The 23,677-nt window shown below is 38.4% G+C and overlaps 1 long non-coding RNA gene across 2 annotated transcripts in view; it reads left to right on the top strand.

Annotated features, from left to right (window-relative positions):
- Nucleotides 1–10,138: 10,138 nt before the first annotated feature.
- The window catches only part of LOC103104239 (uncharacterized), a 32,403-nt gene continuing 18,864 nt past the window's right edge, over nucleotides 10,139–23,677 (top strand). Inside the window, exons 1-3 of one of the 2 annotated variants that reach the window (XR_008911300.1) lie at nucleotides 10,147–10,211; nucleotides 11,166–11,221; nucleotides 14,192–14,259. This is a non-coding gene — a long non-coding RNA (uncharacterized LOC103104239). Of the gene's footprint in view, nucleotides 10,212–11,165; nucleotides 11,222–14,191; nucleotides 14,260–23,677 lie in introns of both variants that reach the window. The other variant, XR_467874.3, reaches the window with a different exon arrangement.

The following is a 23,677-nucleotide window of genomic DNA, read 5'->3' as shown; positions in this document are numbered from 1 at the left end:
TCAGCTCACTTTACCCAACATCAACAGTACAGAGGTTTAAGTTTTTCCTAGACTCCTCTGACACATTTTTGTAATTATATCTGGATTTCTTGATGATGTTCTAGACCCAAAATAAGTTTCATTTTGTTTAAAAATATGTTTGCCAAGGTTGAAGCATTGCTACACCTGAAAAACTTGTGACAAGTATCCATTTCTTTAAATGTCATATAGCAACTTATGTGAAATATGATAATGGGTTGGTTTCCTATTGTAATTAACTGGATTATTGAGAATTTTTGGGATATTGATACCTACATATTTGTACTACTGTCCTTTATAAAAAAACCTTTTACCTTGTAAAATTCATTTGCTTCTACTCACAGTGAATCATGGCCAGATATGAAGAGGAAATTGATCTCATTTTTGGTGAGAAAGCCTTGTATTCTATATTTTCTTAGCTGATACAGTATGCCAATGATTATAAGCTATATTTTTGAATTTTAAAACTCTTTTATTATTATATTTTTCTTGCATGAGCAATATATTATTTCAGTCTTTTATTTTTTCTCTCCTTTTTATATTTGAAGCACATGTCACCAGTATTAAGATTTTCTTTAACTTTTTTGATTTATCAGTAATATAAGTTTAGAATACATTTGCTATAATGTCAATGCATGACCCAAAAGCATGAGACTATAAAAATGATGCCACTAATTGTTTTAAAAAAATTATTGGACTTTGCTTAATGATTCTGTCTGATTCCAGGACAAGATAATACAAAAAGAGCCATTGCACAGGGCCAAAGAAGCACAAAGGCAAACCTGAATTGTGGCAAGAGAACACATAGGTCAAAAAAAAAAAGAAGAAACCAATCCAGGAAGGATTGATAAAAATTCTAAGCCAATACAAAGGACTTGAACCTAGTGTGAAGACTCACGGTTGTGATGCTTAACATACATTAAGACATAGGCCTTCCTTGTATCCACACTCTTTGTGAAAATACTTACAGACAAGTATCTCAAACTTGGCTCCTTCCTGGCTCCTATAACCTAATCCCTTTTCTGTCTTTCATAATGTGGCAACTTTCTGTAGTCCTGGCTACTGACTGGATAAATGCTTAATTGCTTATATCATTTTAATTGGGCCCTGATTTAAGGACCTGTTATAGATGTACTTTTCCTTTACTTAGAATTTTTACACATAAGACTTTGATAGTCTATATTTTCATCTAGAAATTATCTTTTTTATTTGGATTTTCTGATGGCTTTTTAATTTCTCTTGCCAATTGATTCATATACCTCATAACTCAGCCATGCATCCCTAAATGATCCCTGTGTTTTTCAATCACCCTCTTCAAGGGGGAATATAAAAATATTATTATTTTCAATTGCAAAGTTTAAATTCCTTTTGAGAAGAATTTTAGGTTAAGAAACATGCTACCTCTCTGAATCCAGAAATTGAACTGTTTGGAGAAGACACCATGAAGATGCCTCCAGACCACAAGCTGTACAAGAAGATCAAGAATGAACTTTGGGTGTGGTTGATTGAACATTTATTTGTATCTATACTGTCATGCCAAAGGGGACTGCCCCCTAACTGGTTTTTTGTCAATGCGTCTAGCAATTATTGGTTTTGTTCTTTTTTTCCTCTTATACTCAAAATTTTGTAATCTTTAAGTTGATTATGCTTTCATGATCCTTTTGGGGAAACTGGTTTCCCAATAACGATCAAAGAGGGAATATAAAAATGGAGATTTGAACCCCAGACTTCAATCCCCAGAAGTCCTTGGTACTTCCCAGAATTCCCTATAATCTCACCTGGGTCCCTACCTAGGTGAGAACACAACCTGTATTTTAACTGGCTGTAACATCGGCATCTCTCTTCCTCAACTTGAAACATTGCAACATGTAGTAATTAGTCTGTAAATGGGCTAATCAGCCCTAGGCACATGGCTTATTATTTTGTATCCTTGATTTCTAAAAATCGTTAGTAAACCTCAAAAAATATAATACTTTTATTACTAGAGACTAAATTTAACTTTTACAAATGCTAGTACGTAGTAGAACTGGGATTCAAACCTAGATCCTTACACCCAAGATTCAGTGACCTTTCCACTGTATCATTCTGTCATCTCAAAAAGATTACCTGAACAGGGACTCAAAACCTAGACCCTTAGATGAAAAGTCATAGTCCACTTACTGAGCGAATTTCCATGCTCGAATCTATATTTTTCATTCTAGTCCACAGGGACATCATAGGATTCTAACAGATGCCTCCCTGAAATACAAATATACTGTGTCTACAAATTTCCCCAACTAGCAGTCTAGTAAGAATTTAAAAAAGAAAATGACTATAGTTTTGCATGACTTCTTCTTGAGCCCCTGCTGGTTTCTAGTGATCATGACTTCCCCTTTTTAACTGCTCACAGACCATTGTTTCAGTAAGCCCTGTAGAATTTGGTCAGGAATTGTCATCAAGTTGACTGGTTCAGGGTTTTCAAAATCTGTCTTTTCCCCTCTTTTTTTTTAAATTGATACAACAGCCCCAATCTCCAGTCTTCCTGAAATCTGTCCTATTTTCCACACAGCCACAAAGATTACTGACAGCAGCTTCTTGATCAAAGTTCTTTCACTTACCCTGGGATTTAATTCATCTGGGCCAGGTGACTTGAACTCATTTAAAGGAACTACATTATCTCTCTATATATCTCTACCTATCCCAAGCTTCAATTCTCCCTTAAACTATGTTTGTTCTAAGTTTTCCAGTTTGAAATTCATTCCCTTGATAAAGACAGAAGCAAAATAGGAATTAAGTAGTTTGGCTGCTTTCTTGATATGTTAATATTATACCATCTGTCCCAAGCAGTAGGTCTATTTCTCCTTTTTTTCCTTCTCACTCTGCACTTCACTAAATTGATCAGTTTTGGTGCTCTTATGGTTTTTCACAGGCTTTATTTAACCTGGCATTTAGCCTTCTCAAAATTACTTTTTATAAGTCCATACCTCCCACCTTTTGTATATTCCCTTTAAAGAGAAAACTAATTAGAGAGCTCTCTGTGTGATCACATTTGGATCTTTAGATTTAAGGATTATTGTGATTCAGATTGTGAAAGGACCTCAGAGGTCATCTAGTGCTCTGGCTTCCACCCCAACTGAATCCCTGCCAATTTTACAGTTAAGAAAAGTGGGACCCAGAGAGATTAAAAGATTTATCTAAGATTATGTAGTACGATGTCAGGGTCAGGATTTAAACCCAGGCCCTTTGATTTCAAATATAATACTTTTTTTCCTTTCCTTCATTCACAATTTCTTATTCTTCTTTTTCACTCTTTCTAGTCCTTTTTGATATTCTTTCCTTAAGAGCCATGATAAAAGAGCTAAATGTTAAATCAAATGACCTTTGTTCAAATCCTAATTCCATTGCTTAATATCAGCGTGTCTTTGAGATAGTCATTTAAATGTTATGTGCCTCAGTTTCCTTATCTATAAATTAATGATGTTGAATTCAGTGATTTCTAAGTTCCTTTTTAACTCTATATCTATTATCTTCCCCCTTTTTATAACCTATTGCTATGAGATACTAAAGATTTGTTTTTAACAAATCAGAATCTGCTTTCTAATAGTTTAAGGAACAAAAATGACAAAGACTAGTATTTTCTTTTTAGCTTTCTGAAAATTCTACAATGACCTGATCTTTTTCTCCCAAAGTTCATATCACTTTTACTTTATCTACCATTTCCTTATTTGGATTAGAACAAAGTCCAAAATAAGGATTCCTAGTGTTTCCTCATTTGCTTCTGAAAAAAAGAATGGACATGAGAGCAATATGCTCAAAAAGTAGTAAAACAGGGACCCAAGTCAAATTTTGCAGGGAATTCATTCCTGCCTGAGCAAATGAGATTTGATTGCTTTTGGTGCAATGGACCAGTTCTCTCCATCTTAAAAAAAAATCTTCATTTGACCCTGCTTCCCCTTTTAACTACCATTCAATATTTCTCATTTCTTTTTCTTGCCAAACATTTCAAAAACACTTTAAAAGTGTCATTTATACCTGATGTTTCCATTTCCTATCCACCATTCTTAACCCCCTGCAATCTGGCTTCTGCCCCAATAACTCTCTTGAAACTGTTCCTTTTTGGAAAATCAAATGGCCTTTTATTTAATGCATATCTTCCTCTTCCCTGACCTCTCTGCAGTGTTTGACCCTGTTAACTAGAGTTCCTGAAACTCTCCACTCTTGACTTCCATGGAACTGAATTTTCTAGGTCTGTCTGCTTTCCTGACTATATTTCCTCCCCTGAACCATGGTTGTGGGGTTACCATGTGATTCTGACCTCAGCCTTTTGCCTATAGTTTCAGTGATTCCCTCTGCTTAGATAAGTGACAAATTTATGCATTGCATTGGGGGACAAATTATAACCAAATGAGTAGCGAGGTCTGATCCTGTAATTACAATATTCCCTTATTAAGCAGAACCCTATTTTTAAAGTAAGACTAACTATTGAACCAAACTGTGACAAAGATCTTTCTATTTTTGTTAATTCTCTGTACCTTGCTTAGATCTCCCTTCTTTTCACTTTTCCGGCAGACCTAGAGAAGACTACAACCTTGTATCTAATCCAATCTTACAAGCAGATAGGGACAAAGTAAGGAGCCTTTGGCAGGTGATACAAAAAGTTGCTAGGCTAAGATCCTGAGATGAAGTGTGTATGTATAGAGGTACTGAAAGTGCATGTCTCTCTAAAGATTTCAAGTGTAAGGTACTGCACTTTTCATAAATGAACAGTTTGCCAAAATGTGGTAAAAATAGAGTATTTGTGTAAGGAAAAATGATAAAAATCCATTTGTGAATAAACATGGTTTCTCAGATAACTTGTAATGGAGAGACAAAGGCTTTCTGAAGATCAGGTAGATAAGAGTATTGATATTTGAAGGTAGAGCAATGAATGAGGTAGCATTGGTTGTAGAGCATTGTGATCTATCAGCTCATTTGCAAAAGTCTGTTTTAGAGTTTTAAAGTATATAACTCACAAAATTACAAATTAAAAATATTTTGGGGGACCCACAGAGAGATTATAATTTCTGTTGGGTTCAAACCTAAGAGAAAGATGGGTTTCTTGAGTTTTACTTCATAAGGTAAAGACAGTTCTTGCTCTCAAGTTGCATATAACCTAATGGTGAGACAACTTGCAAACAACTATATATAACTGATTGATATATACAAATACATACACATACAAAAATAATACATATACACATATAGATAGGTAGGTAGATAGATAAAGATATAGATATTATAAACTGTAAATAATTGATACAGCAAAAGTAGTAGAGTTAAGAGGGATTTGGAAAGGTTTCCTATAGAAGGTAGGATTTTAGATGACATCTGAAGAAAGCCAGGGAAACTAGGAGGTAGAGCTAAAGAGGGAGAGAATTTCAGGCATGAGGAACAGGGAGTCTGGAGATGGAGGATCTTGTGAAAAGAATGGCATGGAGTCCATTGTCTTTGGATCTCTGTACACACAGAAGCAAGTTAAATGTAAGAAAACTGGAAAAGTAGGAAAGGTTGAGGTTATGAAGGACTTTGAAGCCAAAAGGTTTTATATTTGATTCTGGGTGTTACAGAAAATCATTGGAGTTTATTGAGGAGAATGACATAGTCAAGCCAGTACTTTAAGAAAGTCAGTTTGGAAGCCAAGAGAAGGTGGACTGGAATCAGAAGAATCTTATGGTAAGAAAACCAATCAGCAAGCTATTTCAAAATTCTGGGTATGAGCTGATGATTGATTGTGCCAGGGTGGTGGTAGTGTTAGAGGAAAGAGGGGGACATATACAAAGGTTGTTATGAAAGTAAATCTATAGGACTTAGTAACATTGAATTGGGAGGAGGATGAGAGATAAGGATTACACTTAGCTTTTGAGACTGGGTGACTGAGAAGATGGTGATGCCCTGGAGAGTAGTAGGGAAATCTGGAAGGGAGGGGGCTGGTGAAAAAGATGAGTTCAATTTTAGACATTCTGAGTTTAAGATGTCTATAAGGCATAGAGTTCAAGATGTCTGAAAGGCAGTTAGATATGAAAGACTGGAAGTCAACAGAGAGAAAGGGGCTAGACAAGTAGATTTGAGAATCATCTTCAGAGTTACTAATTAAATCCAGGGGATCTGATGAGATCACCAAGTGAAATGGAATATATAGAGAAAAGGACCCAGGACAGTATCCTGTAGAACACCTGCAGTTAACCAGCATGGCCTGGATCTAGCAAAGAACACTGAGAAGCAGCCAAATAGTCAAGAGGAGAAACAGGAGAGACTAGGGTACTAAAGACTTAGAGAGAAGAGAGTATCAAGGAGAAGAGGATGATCCACAGTATCAAAGGCTGCAGAGAGGTCAAAAAGGATAAAGACTGAGTCATAAAGATCACGAGTCACTTGTTGATTTGAGACAATTAAAAACTTATAAGAAACCAGGAAGATGAAAAACATTGAGAAGAGCTATAAGACAAGAATAGAAGGCTTACAGATGAAACAGTTCACTCTACAGCTATTTTGTTGGGAACTTGATGATTGGAAGAGAAGCTTTACCTTACTCATTGTCAGGGGAAAGACTGGAACATCTTTTGAAATCTTATTGGCTAAAAGTTGAATTTTGCTATTATGTGAAGAGCTACTGAGTTTGGTCTCTGGTGACACTTCTTTTCTTGAGAGGAGGAAAATCTCTCAAGGGGACCCTATGTTGCTCTCCACTGTCCTCTGGTTTGAAAAGAAGGAACAGGTTCACATCTGTTTTGTGTTAAGCTGTATTTTGCTGTGATAAGAGGTTTGAGGTTGATTGGACAAAGCAGAATTCCCTGCTATTTACAGATCTAAGGAGTCTGACAGTCCCCTAGCTGAAAGGGTATCACTGTTTGTCAGTGAAAGGTTGTACCAGTTTTCATAGCACTCTGTTGATCTATTTTGAGGGACTTCACAGTCTAGATTTCACACACCAAAAATTTATGGATGCATAAATATCTATTATTTATAGGGCAACCCATGGATTAAGGAATCCCACTTTTTTACTCCTAAAACCAGTTGAAATGTCCAAATGACCTAAAGCCATAGAGGCATAAGAAAATATCTTCTCTATGAAAATATCAAAAGATCACGAAGACAATGTTAAAAGGTAGCATTCCACATGGGAATTATAAAATAGCTGAAATGAAAAATCCATCCCATGAATCAATGGGGGCTGGGGGGCTTATGTGGCTATGCCAAACATTGGAGTGAGCAACTAGATAGGAATATGTCCCTTCTTGCATCAAAGGGGACCAATGATAGTCATGTTCTTGGTATTTACAGTACATAGGAATGTAGGATCATATATTTAAGAAGAGAAAAAATCATCAAATCTGACATCTTAATTTTATAGATAGGTAAACTAAGGCATGGAGGTTAGGCAACTTGCCCAAAGGCATCTGGATAGTCACTGGCAGAATTTGTATTCAGATTCTTTATTTCTCATCATTTCATGCATTCTTCAACCCTCTGCAATTTGGTTTCTGAACTCATTGAACAAATACTCTCTCCATAGTTAACAATGATGCTAATTAATAAAAAAACAAAAACAAAAACAAAAAAAAAAACCATGGTCATTCTTCAGTCTTCATCCTTGTCTTCCTAAATAATGCATCTGAAACAATTACTGATCTTACTGGATTTTCTCTCATCTCAGGGTTTTCGTGGCATTACTGTTTCAGGTCTTTCCTTTTATTTATCTGACTATTTGCTGCATTTTCATCAATATCACATCTTATAACTGTGGGTATTCTTCAATATTATATCCTGGGCTCTCTTCTTGACACTCTCATTCTTAATATTAAATACTTATTAATTTAATTATTAACTCTCCATAGATTTCTCATAAATCCCTGTATCTAGCCCCATTTTCTCCCTTGAGCTAAAGTTTTATAACACCATTTACCTATTAGACATTTTTGAACTGGGTGTCCTGAAGACTTATGAAGTTCAATATGTTCAGAGCAGAATGCATTATCTTTCTCCCCAATCCTATCTCTATTTAAACTTCCCCATTTCATAGAAGGCATTCTTCTAGTTTTCCAGGTTCATAACCACAGGATTATCCTCAACACCATACTCTCCCTCACTCCAGGTATCCAAATAGTTGCAAAATCTCACCATTTCTACTTCTACAATGTATCTTTCATCAGATCCATTATCTCTACTCATGCAATCACCATTCTAATTTAGGATCTCATCAGCTCACTCTTGGACTAGTGCAACAACTTTTTCATTGGTCTCCCTGTCTCAAGCTGTTTCACATTCCAGTCTAGCTTCCACCTCAAGGTCAAAGCTATTTTCTTTAAGCATAGAATTGTCATTCCTTCACTCAGTAAACTCCATTGTCTCTCTTTTGCCTTTGGGATAAATTACCTTTGAAGTTCTTTACAATATCTCCATCCTATCTTTCTAGCTTCACTAGACATTACATCTTCTTTCATACCTGGTGATCCAGTCAAACGAGTCTTTCTTTCTCTGACACTCAACATAGCATCTCCCATTTCTGTGCCTTTGTCCTGGCTGAACCTCATTTCTGTAATATATTCCCTCTTCATCATTCCCATCTAATACAATCATCACCTTTTATAGGAAGTCTTTACTGATCCTAATTTCTAGTGTCCTACCTCCCAAAGTCCTTTGTATTTGACCATTTTGAATTGAATTTATTTATATCTATTCTCCACATCTGTTCTGTGTATGTTTGTCTTCGGTAGTAGTGACCACTATGTTCTTTGTATCTTCAGAGCCTACACAGTACCTAGCATCCAGAAGGTGCTTGATAAATACTTGCTGATTGAATCATTGAAACCTGATCCTTTGAGTACAGGTCCATCTCTCTACTGCATTACGCTGCTTCCCTCAGTCTCTTAAATTCTAGGTTATGCCCTACTTTTAAAACTATTCTCTCAGAGGTCAATAGTGACCTCTGAAATTCCAAATCCAATTATTATCTATCATGAGCCTCCTCCTGCCCCTTACATATCATTATTCTTTTAGGTACCTACTGTGATAAAACTCTCTGTTCTCTCACTATACTCTCAGTGATCACATCTACTCCTGTGACTTCAGTTATCTCCATGCAGATGAGTCTTATATGTGTTGCTCTGCTTTCAACTTTTCTCCAGACCTATATTCCTGCATTTTCGATTTTCTTCTGCATATCTCTGCCTAGCTATCCTGCCAGCACTTTAAACTATCTTAGAACTATCTCAACATGTCTAAAACTAAACTCATCATTTCCTCTAAATCCTTCTTTCCTCTTCATTTCACTATTTCTGTTGTTTGCATCACAAGCCTTCCATTCTCCCAGGATTATAACCTTGGAATCAACTTTTATCCTCCCTTCTCCCTCATCCCACACATCCAATCATGTGCAAAGTCCTGATATTTCTGTTTCCATAGTAGCTCACATCAACTGTCTCTATTCTATTCCTACTCCATCTACCTTAATTCAGGTCCTCTAGTTTTCTCATTTAGTCTATTATGATAACCATTTGCCTTCCCTTTCTGCTTTCAGTTTTCTGCTTTTTTTCCCCCTGGGATCTTATTGTCAGAGATCTAGAGCTTCAAAAGAACTTAGAAGCCATTTAGTTCAAATTTATACAGGTATTAAGTATTAGGATGGAATTTGAACCTAGGTCCTCTAATTCTATAGCAAGTAAACTCTCCACAAAGTAATAATATTCTACTGTGCCCCAAATCAATCATCCTTCATATTGATGCCCAGTTAATTTCCCTAATTCAATAATATGATTGTGTCACTCATTTCTTAAAAACTAACAGCAACAACTTCATTGGCTCCCTAACGACTGGTAAATAAAGTATAAACTCTATGCCTTTAACCCTTCAGTCCAGTCAGCATATTCTATTCATCTTTATGTATTTTATATTCCAAGCCAAATTGAACTGCTATCCAACGACTCATTCTCGTCCTCTGACTTTAAGTCATCAATAAGTCAGTCAACAAGTATTTATGAAGTGTTTACTATTTTTCAGACTCTGTACTAAGCATTGCTGATGCAAAGATAGACACAAACAGTCCTGGCCCTTTGGAATCTTGCATTATGATGAGGAAGATGACATATAAGTATCAGAATACAGACAAGATATGTAAAGGTAATATGATGGGGGAAGGCACTAGTACCTGGGATATATAAAAAGGCCTCCTGAAGAAGGTAGGATTTGAATTGAATCTTGAAAAAAGCTAGGAAAACTAAGAAGAAAAGTTAGAGAGGTAAAGTTTTCTAGACATAGAGAACAGTCAGTTCAAAGGCACAAAGAGAGGATATGGAAGGTTCTGTTTGTAGAACTAAAAATGTTGTGTTGTAGAATACATGGAAGGTACAGTTTAATCCTAGAAAGGTAGGAAGGGTTCAGGCTTTGAAGAGATTTAAATGACAAACAGGATTTTACATTTGATATTAAAGTTATCAGGGAATCAGTAAAATAGGTTATTTAAAGGGAAGACATAAACCTTTGCTTTATGAAAATTACTGCCACTCCCAGTTGCCCCTTCCCCCCACCAACTGTCAATCTAGTTTCTTTTCCACACTGGTAAGTGGAAAAGAGATTAGAGTGGTAGAAGAATTGAGAGAGACCAATTAGAATGTTATTCATCCAGTACTAGAGAGGTCATTAAGACCTGTATAAGACCATATATACCTGTGAGTATATGAAGAGAGAGAAGAGGACATATAAGAGAGTTCTTGTGAAGATAAAAGAAATAATAGTTGGCAATGATTTGGATGTTTGAGATGATGGAGATTGAGGAGTCCAGGAAAATCCTGAGGTTGTGACTTGGTGATTGGGTTGTGTCAATAATAATAGGGAAATCTGGAGGAAGGAAGGGTTTGGAGGGGAAATTAACGAGTTCCATTTTGGATATGTTGAGTTTGTGATGCCTTCAGGATATCCAGTTCAAGATGTCCAAGATGAAGTTGAGATTGTGGGACAGGAACTCAAGAGAAAGCTTAGGACTGAATCTTATAGATTTAGGAAACCATCTGGAATAGATGACAATTATACCCTTGGGAGCTGATGCTATAACAAGGTGAAATAGTATAAAGTGAAATAAGAAGAGGAACCAAGATAGATCTTTTGGGGACACTCGTGGTTAATTTTTGTGACAGGAATGAAGAACCAGCAAAGGAGACTGAGAAGGAACAATCAGGAAGTTAGAGAATTGGTAATGCTTTCCCATCTCCTGGCCTTTGTCAATTTCATCTTCCATGTCTGGAATAGACTTTTTTTTTTCTATTTTCCAATCCACCATACTTTCCTATTCATCTTTATCTATGGAAATCCCCCTCTTCATGCCAGACCTACCTCAAATGCTGCCTCCTCTAAAATATGGTTCAATTGATACTGATTGTTCTTGCTATGAATTCTCTAAGTTAGGAATCAGTTTAGTCCCATATATTTGGGAGCTCTGCCAAGACAATCCACCATTAGATTAAAAAATATACTATTCCGGACCACTAACCCCCAAATGATCTCTCCCTATTCAAATCTCAACTGTCTCAGTATTTTTGCATGAAACTCTCCTTTGGACTTATCTCATTGCTCGTTGTGTCATAATTACTGGAGTCATGCATTCATGCTCCTCTCCCATTAGACTATGAGCTCCTTGAAATCCTCTGGAAAGAGAAATTTGTTCCCTAAAATTCAGAAGCCAATGGAATCTAAAATCTCCTCTGCAAAATATAGTGACAGGAACCTAAGAATCAGGAGAAATATTCTCTCTTGTTCCTCTCTTCCCTCTTTGATCCTTCTAAACTATTTTGCTTATTCATCATCCATTTCCCATACCTTGAAGGTGGGTGTCATTCATAAATGTCCCTAAAGTATGGGTGGGCTAGGTAGACCAACTACATCCTGGAGAAATGTTCTGGATGGCCTTTCCTGTTGACTGTAAACCCAATGGTAACATTTTCCAATGATGTGCCAGTCTACTCAGTCTATGGCTATATACACACCTTTGGTGTCTGTCCTGGATCCTCTACTCTTTTCTCTCTAACATCCTTTCTATTACTGATGTCATTAATTCTCATGAGCATGGATTCATTAATCACCTCTTTGTCCTAGCCTCCTTCCTGACCACTAGTATCATATTAACATTTGCCTGCCAGAAGTCACTTAGATATTCTGCCGGCACCTGTAATTTAATAGGTCTTAAAGTGAACTTGTCATCTGCCCCATTAAAATGTCTTTTCTCTAAACTTCCCTATATATTGTGAAGAAACGATCATTGTGCTAATCACTCAAGTTTGAAACCTGGGAGTCACCTAATGCTCTTTTGTCTTCCCCCCTCATATTCTCATTTATCCAATCAGGTTCCAGCACCTATTGATACCACCATTTGGACTCCATCTCTCACCTCCATTCCTTTGTCTCTATTTGTGACATCACCCTACTTCAAGCCTTCATTACTGCTTGTCTAGACAATTGTATTGCTTGATCTTGACAAAGGTCTCTCCCCTCTCTAACCCATATTTCACACAACTGCCAAAATAATCTTCTTAAAGCATAAGTCTGATCTTCGCAGCCATTTGCTTCAAAATATTCAGTGACTACTTGTGTTCTCTCTAAAAACAAAAGTTAGCAAACAATGGCCCAAGAGACAAATCCACCCCACTGCCTATTTTTGTACAAGTCCCTGAGATAAGAGTAGTTTTTGCACTTTAAAATATGATAAAGCTTTTTAAAGAACCAATCTTAGTTCTTGAGACCCCACAGAAATAGTGGTTAGATTAGCAAAAGAGCAGTTTGCTGCTCCCTGCTCGAGATAAAAACAACAACACAATTTTGGCATTTTAGATTCTTCAGTCTGATTCTTGCTTATTTTTCTAAGAAAAATTTATTTATATTATTCTCCTTATAAATTCCATGTTCCAGTTGAAGTGAGCTGTTCTCTGAAATTACATGCCATCTCCTACCTCTATGCAATTAGGAAACACCTTCCTTGCCTCCCCCTATGCCTGGAATTTACTTACTCTTCATTTCTGTCTTTCAGGTTCTTTTTCTTGCTTCAAGGCTCAGCTCAAGGACTACCTCTTCCACAAAACCTACAATGATCCCCCCCCATTAGTGTTTTCTCCCTTCTCAAATATTCCTTAAGGATTTTGTTTAATTTCCCTATTGTCCCTTTACTTCTTTACTTGAAATGGATTTATATATTCTCTTGTTATAGCTGCCTAAGAGAATGTAAGCTCTGTGAAGGCAGGAACTATTTCACTTTTATCTTTTTATCCCTAGAGGCTTTTATGGTGTCTTATAGAATTTAATTAGTTAATAAATATTTGTTGAATTCTTATAATTATTTAAGAAATATTTATTGAATTGAATTGTATTCTAGTCCCAGATCTGTCCCTCCTTGAGTGACCTGGAGTAAATAATTTTCATTCCTCAAACCTTAGTTTCCTCAAATCAAGATTTCATTTTATTTTAGTCTTACTTTCTCAGTCCCTACCCCAAATCCCACACTTTTCAGATTGCCTTCATATCTTCATTTTTTGTTCCTCACTTTAAAGTATAAATTCCTTGAGGTTAGAGGTTATACTGTTTACTTGGACTGTATTTGTATCCCTCACACTTAACAAGTGTACCATATGTCCATTGTTATTCAGTCATTTCAGCTGTGTCCAATTCTTCAACACTCATGGGGGGGGGGGGCGGTTCTTGTCAAAGATAATGGAGTGGTATGCCATTTCCTTCTCCAGTTTATTTTACAGATGAGGAAATAGAGGCAAATAGAATTATGTGACTTCTCCAGGGTCATACAGCTAGTAAGTGTCTGAAACTGGATTTGAACTCAGATCTTCTTCACTCCAAGCTGTACCACCTAGATGTCCCCACATATTAAATACTTAACAAATTCTCTGTCTGTCTGTCGGTCTGTCTGTCTATCTCATCTCATTCCTATTGTTCTCTCTATCCATTTTCTATCTCTATCATGAGGGGCTTGGGCAAAGATCTCCAAGGTTCTTCAGAATTCTAACAATATTTTATTAGGTAGAAGTAGTGTATCTACCTGTGAGGTGCTAGAATTGGCCCAGTACTTCCTTTTAATCATATGTTTTGTATCCTTCTCTTTATATACCACTGAATCAGACTTCAAGGAAAGTATTTTCTCCTTTCTTCATTTGTCTCTTCACAGAACCTAGTACAGAGCCTTAAATGCTTGTGGTTGAATAATAGGAGGAAGTTGAAATTCTAAATTATCAGGTAAAGCTTTCCCAAATCCTATTCTTCTTTTCCCCCACTTCTGTTCAGTTCCCTTAAAGCCTTCCTGTCACTTACCCTGCAGGGTACCAAGCTGCTTAGGAAGTCAACATGCTTCTAGGGCTGCTTGACTGACTAATGTGTTTTGACCTTCAGTCTGAAAAAGTACTGTATGGGCAGGTTCCCCAAACCAAACTAAATTGTCAATTGGAAGCTGCATGGCAGACTGTTTAGGCCTGAACTTCATCTCAGCATTGAAATTTCATTTCAGAATTGAAACTAATATAGGGAGGAAAGGGCCTTTCCAAGGCACTGATATGATGTAAGGATATTTGCTCCCCAGGGAGTAGATTTCCTTCAAGCTGTTATTGCCATCCTCCAAATTCACCTCATGGTCCCCGGTTGACACACACTACTGCTTAGCACAGCTACTTTAGGCTCTCAATCCCAGAGGGCCATTGCCATCCCACTCCCCACTGCCCAAAGGCATCCCCATCAGTTGGGAAATGACTAAACAAGCTGTGGCATATGATTGTGATGGAATACTACTGTGCCTTAAGAAATGACAAGCAGGCTAATTTTTTTTAATTGAAAGATCTAAACAAAATTATGAAGAACAAAATAAGCAAAAGCAAGAAAACATTATGTATTGCAACAAAAATATTATTTGAAAAATAATTTGTATATGTCTACCTCCAGAGAAAGAATGATAAATAGAAACAAGTTAGCCAGAGCTTTATATATACATATATCTTTTTGTCAGCTGATATCTTCTCTGGCATAAGGAGGGGAGGGAGGAACTTTAATGTAGCAAACAAATTAATTGATTTTTAAAAATTGAAATAAAAAATATCAAAGGCCATACTCCTAGACAGATTGCCAGCTCCTCCTCAGACATGAATGCACTGCAACCAGACTCCCCCATTATTGCTGTTACCTTCTTTATCCAAGTAATCCCCACTGTAAGCATCCCTACATATGGCTTTTTTCATCTGAATCATCCAAGTTGCAGCACCACCATGTGTAGGTGTTAGGGGGATGGATGAGATGACCTCTTAATGACCTCTCTAGCACTGCAAAGAAGATGCTTGCTATTGGTCACAAGCAATGGTTCATTATTCATATTTCTATGATTACCCATGTTCAGGGATCAGTAAACCAAGGCAAAACTCCAAGGTGAGTTGGATGCCCCAAGTGATTCCAAGATGAACTCCCTTGGAGCCCTTTCTTCAGGATATCTGAAGGCCATCATCCATCTCTGGCTCTGCCTGTATTCCCCTTGGTGGCTGTAGTAGATATTGTATGTGTGTATGTGATGTTTCTTTAATGGCCTGGGCTGCCACCAGCTTTCTAGAGTCAATGAAATATAGCATCACTGTTATGTATCCCAGTGAAATACATTTAGCACATATGTAAATCCATCTCCTGGGGCAGAAAGCCATATAAATATAGTTAACATCACATTAAATTCTGTTTATCATCAACTGCAGGGCTTTGGCTTTAGAGAGATATGGGCTGCATCTCTAAGCAAATGACTTTTGCTCAGCAGGATTTGGTGGCAAAGCTTCTACTTATAGTGTGCTCTTTTTTCATCCCAAAACATTGCACTAATTGCAGTCATGCATTGTGTCCATTCTACAGTCGAGCAAACTGATGCCCAGTTAGGTAAAGATACTCCTAAAGGATTTCATTGAAAAGGAGAGGATATCATGAGGACAATAAATCAATAATCAATCAATAAACATTTGTTAATGACCTACTATGTACTAGGTACTCTGCTAAGCACTGGGGACACAAAACGAAGCAAAAGAAAGTCCCCACCCTTAAGGGACTTATAAATTAATGAGGCAGCTAGGTGGCACAGGGGATAGAAAGCCAGGGCTAGAAATGGGAGATCCTAGGTTCAAATCTGGCTTCAGACACTTCCTAGCTGTGTTACTCTGGGCAAATCACTCAAACCCACTTGCTTAATCCTTACTGCTCTTCTACCTTGGAACCAATTCTTGATATCAATTCTAAGACAACAGGTAAGGGTTTTTAATAAAAATAACTAAACCAATGGGGGAGCAACCTGCAAACAAATACATACAAAGCTAGGTATATTCAGGATAAGTAGGAAATAATGAACAGAGGAAAGGTATTAAAATTAAAAGGAATTAGGGAAGATTTCTGGTAAAGGATGGAATTTTAGTTGGGACTTAAAGAAAACCAGAGAAGTCAGTAGGCAGAGCTAAGGAAGAAGAATATTCTAGACATGGGGGACAACCAGAGAAAAATCCTAGAATCAAGAAATGGAGTATATGTTCTGAGGAACAGCTGAAGGACTCATGTAACTGGATTAAAAAAATATGTATCAAGGAGCAGGGTATAAGAAACCTGAAGAGGAAGGAGGGGGCTAGGATATGAATGCCAAATAGAGCATTTTGTATTTGATCCTGGAGTCATTGGAATTTATTGGGGTGGAGTAGGGTGACACGGTCAGACTCATGCGTTAGGAAAATCACATTAGTGACAGAATGAGGATGGGTTTGAACAAGGAGACACTAGGGGCAGGCAACAGACAACTATAATAATCTAGAGGTGAGGTGACAAAAACTGGTAACAGTATTAAAGAAGGAGGCTTATTAGAGAGATGTGAAAGGTGAAGTTGATAGGTCTTGATGACATTAGATATGGAGGAGGTGAGATGGCTAGGAATCCAGGATGACTCCTAGGTTGTGAGACTAAGGGACTGAAAAGATGGTGTCGTTTTGCAGATAGGGGGTAGATGGCTTAGGGAGAAAGAATGAATTCAGTTTTGGACTTGCTGAGTTTAAGATGTCTACTAGAAATCCCATTTGATATGTCTGAAAGGTAGTTGGAGACTCGAGCTTGGAAGTCTGCAGAGAGTTTGGGCCAGGATAGATAGATTTGAGATGGTAATTAAATCCATGGAATAATATTCTACAGAAGGTCAGAATCACTGAGGCGTGAAAGGTAAGATCAGGTGTGAGAGTGTCCATCACTGAGCAAAAAGGTGCCATACTTCTGCCTAACAGATGTTGAAGATTGGCTTGAGAGAGGTGAAATATGAGATGGGAGGAACCTGGTGAGATGGTCAGCTGGGAGCCTTCCTCTTCCCTCCGAAGACTGAAGATTACTCAGGAAAAGAATGCAGCAAGAGTTTGAAGTCAAATCTACATAGGAAGAGAAAGAAGTCCCATTGCCCACCAACTTTCCGCTTCCTCTTCCTTTAAGGGACAGGCACAGCAGAGGATGGAAGGGCTGAGGTCAAAGAGGAGGTTGTTCCTCTTTGCTCTGAAGGTTCTCCATGTCCTAGATGAGAAATTGGGCTAGCAACAGGAGGTCACTTTGTGCTAGCAGAGACAGAAGTCATTGCTATGGGGCAGATGAAAGACACCTTGCTGAGCTTGCCACCTTCCCTCATGAGACATTGTGCCTAGCAGGAGTTGGAAGATACAAGGCATGCTCAGTGGCTTCTCTTTTCACCAGAGGAGATTGGCTAGGAGGCAGCAGTGAGAAGATTAGGAGTGCTGACGGGATATTTCTTAATGCCATCTTTCTGATTCAGTGTATTTTGCTGACCCTGCATTAGGAAGTAGGTCCTATTCACTCCCTGTATCAGAGTCATAGCCCAGGAAGAGCCTGAGCTGAGCATTGCTCCCAAGAGAGCAGGATGTGCCAGGATACTTTTATAGTCCCTGTTTTCCCTCAGGGCAACTAGGACTAGAATACTTATAACTCTGACAGGTGAGTTCATAGGAGAAAGAAATCTCTGTGACACTCAGGAATATAAGTGACAACACAAGGACATTCAAAAATGAAGCCACTCATTGTGATAAAGATGACTTGTCAGAAGGGGATAAACCTGGTTCAACCTCACCACACAAAAATCTATCCCTTCTTAGGGTTCTTACCCATCCCAGGGAGCATGGACTTTCCCAGAGCTGTGAGAAAAGCCAGGAAGGCTCACCTGGGGAAGGCTCACCTGGGAGAGATTATTACTTGGGAGGCAGGTTCACTCAGGTGGTAGGCTTACCTGGAAGGCTGAATCACCTGGGAGGCAGAGTTGCCTAGGAGACAGGATCCTCGGAGAGGTAGGATCACTTGGGAGTTAAAATTTCAGATAATCTCTGAATGGATATTCTTTGTTTCGTTTATCCATTATCTCCTCTCTTCTTTGTAGCTGTCTTGAGCTGCTAGAACTTGTCTGTGGTGAGTCCATAGGGACACAGAAAAAAGGCACCCCTGAAGGGCATTTGCTAAAATGGGAATCCCAAGAGAGGGATCAAAGTAGTGAGAGCTGCTCCCTAGCTTCAAGGCTCCCCACCATGATCTCCTGGCTGAGCCTCCATTGCAGAGATGATGATGGGGCCTTTGGGGTGCTAAGGCTCCTCAGCTCGGCCCTTAGGGGGTCTGTCTTGCTTTCTTCCAACTGTCCTCTCAACACTATGGTTGTCTTTACATTCTCATTAGCGTCTTCCTCTTCATTCAAACTGTGGTCGCAGAGGAGGGACTGAGACAAATGTAGAGAAATATAACAACATAATCCTCTTCACACCATACAGTTCCCAAAGGTCCTTATTCAAAATTCTCCATTTATCTGGTCATTAGATCTAATTAAATCCCTCCAACTTGGAGCACTGATGAGTGGTACCACTTTCTCTCGCCAATTAAAATAGAGGAGATTAGAAAATGCCCTCGATGCTCTGTCCTTGCCATGGTTAGTTGCCAGGGAGGTAGAAGATAGTATTAGGGGGTATGGGGTGCGGGCATAGGTAACAGGAAGCTTCATACTATTCTGTATCTATGAAGATGATATTGCTTGTAATGATCTGGGACAATCCTGTAAGATTTATGATGTGGAATGCTATGCATCTCCAGAGGAAGAATGTTGGTGTCATCTTTCACATGCAGTATATTTATGGTTTTATTTGGGGATTTTTTGCCATGTATGACTTTGCTCTTACAACAATGACCAATACAGAAGTGTGTTTTGCAGAACAATAAAAATAAAAAATATGACATTGCTATGGGTTCAATATATTGAGTTGTTTATCCAATTGTGCTGGTGAGTTTACTCAAGGTACTCTGTACTCTTGCCTAGTTCTCTTGGTGTTTTTTTTTTGTTTGTTTTATTTGTTTTTGATTTTTCTTAGGGTAGGGATCAGCTTAGTTGCCTATGACCTAAGCTCCATTTTTCCCCAGTGGATGAATGGACTGAGCCATGTAGGGATCACACCTTTGATCTGCAGCATAATATTGTAGAAAGGACATTGCACTTGGAGGCAGAAGGCCTGAGTTCCTGTCCTGGCTCTGTCCTTCACTTGCCATGTGATCTTGGGAAAGTTGATTAACCTCTTAGAGGCTCCATTTCATGAATAAAAAGTACCTAAGTCACAGGGAGGTTTTATGGGTCAAATAGTAGGACTTAATGAATGTTTGTTGATTTAATTGAATTGCTGAATAATAATAGCTGACATTTACAAAGCACTTTACATATATTATCTCATTTGATCTTTGAAGCCACCTGGTGAGGTAGGTACTAAGATACATACTAAGGACATATGAAAGCACTCTTGATACTATAAAGTGAAAATGGACGTATGCTGTTATTTTTATTATTTGACTAAATGAGTTTGCTGGGGATGGAGTTGGCCTAGAACAGCATAGAAGAGACATCTTATTCATATCAGGTGGCTCATACTCAACTAGCCTGGTTCAATTTGCCCAATTAACTAAATGGAAACTGAGATTTTAAGTTAATTCTCTAATTGCATCACTCAACAAGCAAGTCAATTCAGCAAGCATAAGCACTTATATTCTAGACATTGTGTTCAGTGCTGTAGATACAAAGACAAAAGCAAGTGAGTTTCTGCCCACAAAGAACTAATTTGATTTTTTTCTTTTTTGGTTGGGCAGGAGGAGAATAAAATCTTTGGTGTTCAAATTGCCCCTCTACCCTCAAACCTTTCCTTCCGACCCCTACTTTTCCAGGCTTCTTACATTTTACACACACCCTTGCCCCTGTGTAATAATTCAGGGACACTTTTGGCCTTCTGGTTGACACTTGAGGGAATCCCAACTCTAAGTATTTTTCCTCACTGTCCCCCTCCCCCCAATCTGGAATGCTCTCCCTTCTTATCTCTGCTTCTTACTTCCCTGGTTTCTTTCAAGTCTCAGCTAAAGTCTCACTTTTTTAAAAATAGAAAATCTTTCTTGACTCCCCCTTAATTCTAGGTTCTTCCCTCTGTTGACTATTTTTGATTATATAGCTTAATTGTACACAGTTATTTGTATGTTGCCACCTCCATTGCATTGTGAGTTCCTTGAGAACAGAGATTTTGTTTACATTTTTTTCATCTCCAGAACTTAGTATTTAGCACATAGTAGTCACTTAATAAATATCTATTGATAAACTGACAAATAAGTAAGTGAAAAAATACATATACATACATATACAAATAAGTGCAAAGTAATTTCAAGGAGAGACTAGCATTTTGAGGCAGGGGGTTGATAGAGATAGCCTGTCCTTGTCCCATAGTGAATGTACCATACATAGCACATGAATATTGACGGAACACATGGATGGATGAGGAATAGCCATTCAATAACCATAGGTAGTTAGAAGCCTGATTATTCATCCCTTCGAATATTGGTGTCTGTATATGTGTGACAAAAGGATTCGCTGGAGAAGGAAATGACCCTCTAGGATCTTTGCCAAGAAAACCCCAAGGATAACTTATAGTCTATGGGGTCATGGAGAGTTGGACATGACTAAACAGACTGAACAACAAATGTGAGGAGGGGTGAGGTGGGGAGGGGGCTGCTATGAAGGACCATAGAATTTTGAATCAACTTCAGTTCCTGAAAGCCTGCTTAGTAAACTTCCTGTGTTCTCCCTAGGCTTTTCTATCCAGGATACATCACCTCATTAAGGCTTTTGACCTCTGTTGCTATAGACTTCATCAATGACAGTTCTTCAAATTGAAAATAGTTACCAAGATGGTATCATTCCTAATACTTTGATTGCAGATAGGAAGTTGGCTTCCCTGAAGACCTTCACAGAATCATTTCTCTGGTCAGTCTCAGCCTCATCAGTTACTCTGGTCCTGGTGATAGGAGGCTGAATCTGTATCACTATTTAGTAAACTGGGATGTTGAATTGGCCTCTTTCTGTTTTCCTCGTGGTTCTTCAAGACTCATGAGAGACTATAGAGTTAGCTCCCTTTTCTAATTCTTCTCTGAATTCAAGGAATAACAAATATAGGATACTTTGGATACAGCCAGGCATCTTTGGATGAGGCAGAGGATGAGTGGGATGATCTCAGAAGCACAAATTATGATTCTATCTTTGCCGTGGTGATCCAAGAGGAGCCAGAGGTGGTGTCCTTGGCCTCACTTCATGTAAGAGACACAGATGCCCAGAATTACATTCCTTTGTGAACCAGAAAAGGGAAGCAGCCCTGCCAGTCATGTAACCTTTGAAAAACACTTTAAAAACAGCATCGTTCCTGGGAATCTTCTCTAAACCTTGGTATCCTCTTATACTCCTACCCAAATATTGTTGACATCTCCAATATTCCATGGGCTGATATACTCCTTCCATCTTCCAGGTTAGTTCATCCCCTCCACCTATTCCCTAAATCCCTAAGACAATGGAGGCTCTTCTGCATTGAGCAAATTCTGACTACCAAACTGTGTTTCAGGAAAACCTGATCCAGAAGGGATAGAATAAGTAAATTAAATTATACTATCATTTTGTAAAATAACTACCTGAATAATCTGCTGTCTAATTCCTTTAGGTTGCATTATGTACATGTGCCTCAAGACTCTTTTAAGTTCTTCTACATCCTTACCCCATCTTATCTCCAAATTCAACTCAAAAAGTATTTGTTGGGTAGTAGCAACCATAGTGCAGGAAACCATGCATGATACTCCTGGCTTTCTGTATAGTGACTTTTTCATTCTCACTGGAAGGCACAACCCAGGGTCTCAGAGCTGAAAGGTACCCATTTGGAATGTTGGGATGGAGTTAGGAACAAAGCAAAAAAGCAAATGTTATTATTTTAATAAACTAATTATTCTTTATTATTATTCAAATAAACTTATTCTTAATTGAAGCATTCCACTCACTCTTTTTACAAGAAAGGTTTCCTAAATGTTCCTTTCCCTAAATTTTTCTTTATTATGAATAACAAATGTTCACTTCATAATGCAAAGGACAAAAAAGAGGGATTGTAGATGAAACTGTGAACATCTAGAACTTTCCCCATTTAAGTCATATCAGCTCTCTCAAAGGAATCTAGCAGAGAACTGATAGATTCCCTCCTTGGGCATTCAGCAGATAACTTTAGCCTAGTTCCATTCCTTTTCTTAGGGCTATTTCAGCAGGCTTAGTCCTCTCCCACTATCAGAGGTTGAGAGCCCATTTGCACTGCAGTAGGAGCAGCCTTTCCAAAGGGGGAGCTCTAGGATTAGAAAAAAGCCTTAGGGGTTGAATTGTTTGTGTGTGTGTGTGTGTGTGTGTGTGTGTGTGTGTGTGTGTGTGTGTGTGTGTGTGTGTGTGTGTGCAGAGAATAGATTCTGATACCTATGGCTGGACGTTTAAAAAATGACTTTCACGAAATCTTTGGCTTGATATGCTATCAATTTTTCCAGATGCCTTTTCAATATCTGTCTACAGAACTGTATGAAATTACAGTAAGTACCACAGCTGGGCAGATGATGCTGTGGTGACTAGAGACAGACATCTCTCCAGCCCTGATGAAATGAGGTGCAAGACATACTTTGTGTACTTGCTCTGTCCTGGGTGGCTGCTAAGCTGTTAACCTCCCAGAAACCCTGGCCCTCAGCTCCCCCTGAACTTCCTAAAGCTCCTGTTTCCCTTCAGATATGCTTCCCCCAAACTGGATATTTCTTGCTATATGGAGCTGTGAAATAAGAGGCAGCCAGAGGTGGCCCCTGCTTGGACAGAACAGGGGGACCAAGACTGGAGAGAGGAGAAAATAGGGAAGAGGTAGGGCACTGGCTCTAAAGGTAGCTGATTTGGGTAGTAATAGGAAGGACAGAAGAAGATAATATGCAAACAAGAGCTTCAAACTTGCTGGGGGTAGTGGTAAACAAACACCTGGAATCCCTGTTAAGCCAGGAGATTGAGGCTCTTCATAATGTCATACAGGTCTTTCCATTAAAAAAAAAAAATTAACTAAGGCTGACACTTGATCTTGAAAGGTCTGAGCTGCCATGGACTATACACTGATTAAGTGTCAGGACTAACTTCAGCATTAAGCCTAGCTGGTCCCCCAAAGTGAGGAGCTACTAGGTTGCCCAAAGAGGAGTACCTGGCCTAGGTAGGAAATAGAGCAGGTAAGGAGAGTAGGGCCAGGTCAGCACTTGCCCCTGCACTTGTCTTGTTGAG

Source organism: Monodelphis domestica, chromosome 4 (genome assembly GCF_027887165.1).
Source record: "Monodelphis domestica isolate mMonDom1 chromosome 4, mMonDom1.pri, whole genome shotgun sequence".
Taxonomy (NCBI): Eukaryota; Metazoa; Chordata; class Mammalia; order Didelphimorphia; family Didelphidae; genus Monodelphis; species Monodelphis domestica.
The sequence above is the reverse complement of the archived record's forward strand: the minus strand, read 5'-3'. Positions and strand labels throughout refer to the sequence as shown.